Genomic DNA, 5,259 nt, shown 5'->3' on the forward strand with positions numbered 1-5,259 from the left:
GATTAATCATGATTTTGCTAACGTTGATATCATGGTCATTAACAGAGCTGTCAATCACAAACCCTTGCAGTCTGAAACAAAAATGACTGCTGAACTTTTCAAAAGATATTAAGGTATAACCTAACTTCGTATTCTCTTCAGCTCTTCTATCTACCACTACATTACTGTTTATTTATGATTTGATCCAATAACATAATTTTTCATTTTTCATGGGTTACAGGAAACAACATTAGATTTGCAGCAGCAACACCATGAAAATGGAGCCTTGGATTACAGAATTGGAGGAAAGAGGTATCTGAGTGGGCCAGGCTCTTCCCCACCTCGTTGCACCTCTAAATGTGGAAAGTGTAGACCATGCAAGCCTGTTCATGTGCCTGTACCCCTTGGAACTCTTGTAATAGCTGAATACTACCCTGAGGCCTGGAGATGCAAATGTGGTAACAAATTATACATGCCCTGATCTTCAGCACCCAACTGATCTTCATGCACATGCAGCTACAGTACATATCATTCATGATCACAGCAATATCTCTCTCTATATATATCTAAATCGTTTATATACTCACTTGTAGGGTTTTTCAGGCCCTAAGCAACTCTCCATGATCTGGTACTAACAGCTTCTCTTGTAACGTGCTCGTGTCTTAATTTTAATTATGAGTATAGATCTTTTTGTCTGCGAATTTTATTTCGTGAAGACACAGAGTTATTGTATTATATTTTATTTCCAAACCCAACAAGCTACCAATGCTTATAATGGCTGATGATCAGGAACATACTGACAATGTAATCAATGCAGAGGAATTGGGTTATAATGTTCAATATTTAATATTTCTGAAATTGACTTATCGATTTGCTTAACCTCTGTATCTCGAGATTCGAAAATGAGGCTGGCGATTTTGGCAGGATTGTTGGATGTCTGCAAGAAGACCATTGCCAATGATGGTATTATAGGCCTATACAGGGGCTTTAATGTTTCAATTATAGGCATTACTGTATATAGAGGGCTATATTTTGGAATTTATGACACAATGAAACTTGTGATTCTTGTTGGATCCCTCAAGGGAAATCTTCTTGTTAGTTTCATGCTAGGGTGGAGTGTGACAACAATTTCTGGTATTATTGCATATCCTTTTGATACACTTAGATGCAGAATGCTGATGACTTCAAGTGAAGCTACTAAATATAGCAACACCATCCATGCTTTTCAACAGCTTGTATGCCAGGAGGACATCCTTGCCCTCTTCAGAGGAGTAACAACTAATATTATGTTAGGAGTAGCAGAGGCTGGATTTCTTGCATTATATGATCAACTTCAGCTACTAGTTCTGAGTAAGTTGAACTAGTCAATATTGATATGTAACGGATGCATGGACAGTGTTTGAAAAAATGTAACCCCTATTCAACATTTTTTGTAAAATTATGGCCGATATGAAGAAATGAATCAAGTAGAAATTCAATCTGTCTTATGAAAATGTCAGTAACTATATAGGTATGTTTTTGCTATGTATGCACCCTAGATTACACCGAACAGAAACTGATACACATCAAATATTTTACTAATCCCCTCTGCTTTTGCATTTGTCCATTTTTCTCTATCAAACATATGCTTGTCACAAAAGGCAAGTAATTGCTTATGTTTGCAGTCACACTATTTTGTATGAGATGATTTGCAATTAGCGTTACAATAATTAGTGCAAGAACAAAGTCCATTCAATAAACAATGGAAACAAATTGCATCTCTCACAACAATTCCCTTCTCAGTGATCATCGAAATGAGCTTTGTGGGATTGTGGCAACGCCTTCAAACGGGAGGTTCTTGGTAATCTGGATAGCTAATCTAGGCATTTGTTGATGATAAAAAATAAACACCAGTAAAGAAACAAAATTGCATAAAATTTGGACTTCTTTCTTCTATGCTATTGTTTCTTATGTCATTTGCATAAAATTTTGACTTATTTCTTCTATGCTATTGTTTCTTATATCATTGCCTTACGGCGTTTCCTTTGCAACATGTGGTGCAAATGCTAGTAAAATATAAATTTAAAAAAATATAAAAATTGGACACCTATACCGTCATTATTACATGTGTAACACAGATCTGTTCTAGGGAGAAGGTGTCATTAATTGTCAACGTAGAGAGATATGCACACTCATCCACTCTATAATTAAAATATTTTACTAATAGAAGCCTTTTCAAGTCTTTGCATTATAATGCGTAGATCTTAAAAATTAGGTTGTTGGATTCCCAAAATGCATTGACATAAATATATGTTAACTTTATACCATTGAGAGGAGAAAATGAAAAAATCTAAATACATGATAAAATTTAAAAAATTAAAATAAGTAAAATAAACTAATTTTATTTAATACACATGAATCATTATTACTATCATCAATATAGTAGGAAAGTATATAAAATTGACAGATAATGGCTGCCTATCATTTTATCATCACGCCATCTCAAGTGAGAATGAGTGAAACCATATGATATCCATGTGCACTTCTTGGAATTGAAGTTCCATTTTACGAAGACAAAATTAATCATTATATATATCTAAATATATTTCATAAAACAAAATAAAAGCCAAAACTGACAGTGTTTGAACAAATAACGAAGCTCTGGCTATCATGCCGCCCACCCGTGAATAAATATAAATATTTATATTCATTGTGTCGTGCATTTGTCCTTCGGGAATTGTTAGCTCGACGTTAGCATCGAAAAGGTTAAGCGATAGATGATGTATCTAGAGAATGGGGCGTGAAAATATCTATGGCCATCAAACGACTTGTATTGGTCAGTCCTACATGGGATATTTCTCTCTAAATAATTGGCGTTCCTCTTTTAGAATTTTTTACCACATCTGGCAATATTTGACACTCTCTATTTATACAAACTTCTTACCACATCTAACAAAACTTACCCTGCTCTCCATTTATTAAGTAGTATTACGGGGCAGTTTTAGTTTTAAATAACCAATGCCATTGTATGATTGTTATTAGTTGGAGGCGCGCTGCAATTAGGTAATGTAAATCCAACATTTAATACGACATTCAAAGCATGGTCTACATTTAGTGTTTTGTTGGATTTTGGGTTTTTGAAATGATGGGAAATAATTGGTGCGCTTGACCAATGTTAAGATGGACTCTCGCATCCAAAGATCTCATTTTTGTATCCAAACAGTAAGCATGGTTGTTGTTGGGAAAAGCATCTATTCAGAACGCCCCTATCCCACTCTAAAGTGTGATAGTGCCTTAGCAACAAACAAGGAAAACTACTTGAGTATTCTTCTTTATGAAATGTAAATGAGGAGAAAGGATGTAACTAACCTGTGTCTTTCGCTAGTTTGTTGATCCAATCGCTCCTCTCTTCAATAGCTCCCAGCTCCCTGCTCCCTTACCGGCCCAGCTTCACCGAATTCCTGCAAGATCACAAGAGAGAGAAACTACACGAAGATATAGATATACATTCATAAAAATCTCAGGATCAGATTAAGCTAAACATGCAAATATAACAAAACATCATTGATACACAGCATGTAGGAGAAACTCAAATAATTTTATTGATATGATAAGAAAGTCCAAGAGGAGATACAACCAAGTGAGTCCCGATCCAGCATCTACCTCCCAGCAAAGGAATCCCTTCCTCTCCTCCAACAAAGCATAAATCACCCAATGTACTAATCTCAATCTCAAACCAACAACAATTCTCTGCAAAGTACAAATTTCCAGCCTTTGGATCTCTGAGATGAGGGATCCATATATAGATGTAAGCAGAGAGGATGAGTCAGCTTATGTTTTGACTTGTGGCTTCTCTCTGTCAGTTCTTGCTTCCACTTGGAGACTGAGAGCCTATTACTCATCACTTGGTCGAATTCAGTGAGGCAAGTGTCATTGGAGAAGATTCTGGAAGCTTCCATGGTCTTTCCACCTCGTTGAATGACTCTGCCACTTGTCATTTCCCGCTCAACGCACCTGGGTAGTGCATTCAAGTGCGTTGCAACGCACCTAGCCAGTGTATTTGGGTGCTTTGCAACGCAGGCAGCTAGTGGAGCTTCTGAATTGATCCTGATTTGACTAGTTTTGAGCAGTTTCTGGTGGAGAACTTCTGGGAGGAGCTGTCATTGGTTGACCTTGTTCCTTTAGGAGCTGTAACAACATCTTTAGGGACTTTGGATCCCTTGGATTATGGACATTTCATGCTTATAGCTGTAAGGCACAAAAATGTCTATAACAGTTGCCCCCTAAAGTATGAGGCCGTTTATCGGGTGAAATGCTTTATTAGGAGGATCCGAAGTTCTTTCAATGCTGGGAGGAGACCTGTAATAAGATACAATACAATACATTATTTTTCATACTGTTTTCATGATCTAGCTGAGGTGGGCATTCCCATGCTCAGCTTTATAAATTCATTTTTATGTACATAGGACAGACAATCGTCTGACGGTAGACTGATGATTCTGATGAAATCATCATCCTTTTGGTAGGATGATTATCTGTTTTGCAGTGCTGTACATGTTAATGTCTTTATTTTTCCTGAATATATATCGCATCACGGAAGGATGAAACTAGATCCGGGGTCTTCAATCTCGTCCGATCTTCACTCTACGTACAAGTCGATCCATGTGAAAAATGTTTTGAAGTCGAACATGGAAAGACATCGCTTGATTACCAGTCAATAATGTAAACTGTTAACAAGCGCGAGAGGAATCACCGATAATGATAATGACCCTCAAGGTACTGCAGTACAATTCACGTGGTGTGAATAAAGGACTTGGCGTCGAACACCACGCAAAAACTTTCGGTCGAAGGTCATTGATGTATACATGTTTCCGGAAGTGAGAAACTTGCCATTGAGGCATGCAAGCTTCAAAGTACTGAAGGGGGTGTTCCTAGATCAACTTCTTGGATAATGAGCTGATGTCGACAAGAAGCGATCCGTCAAAGGAGGGCCTTGATGTATCCCACATCAGTGACACGGAACGGAGCAAATGATTTTGATGGAGGTGAAAACGATCTGATGATATATGGTTCAGGGTGGCGGTCATGAAAGAATGAAGTATAATGTATGGTAGTGGATGGGACACGGTTGACTTCTCTGGATGACTTCTCTTGAACATATCGGCGACACTTATATGATGGATTGGTAGCATTTACCCCAAAGGTGGATGGTATGGCGAGACCATGGTGATGTGACCGGTGAATGAAACAACCCAACCCGACTCAGGCATGGAGTGGAAGTGTCATGTTCAAGAGCGACTT

General features: G+C 37.7%; 1 pseudogene; it reads left to right on the forward strand.

The window, feature by feature from the left end:
• Positions 1-881: 881 nt before the first annotated feature.
• On the forward strand, positions 882-1,343 carry LOC149175890 (ADP/ATP translocase ER-ANT1 pseudogene; annotated as a pseudogene).
• The last annotated feature ends 3,916 nt before the right edge of the window (positions 1,344-5,259 follow it).

The sequence above is a fragment of the Pinus tabuliformis genome, chromosome 4_1 (genome assembly GCF_031772625.1).
Source record: "Pinus tabuliformis cultivar Carrire ecotype Pingquan chromosome 4_1, CPIR1, whole genome shotgun sequence".
NCBI lineage: Eukaryota > Viridiplantae > Streptophyta > Pinopsida > Pinales > Pinaceae > Pinus > Pinus tabuliformis.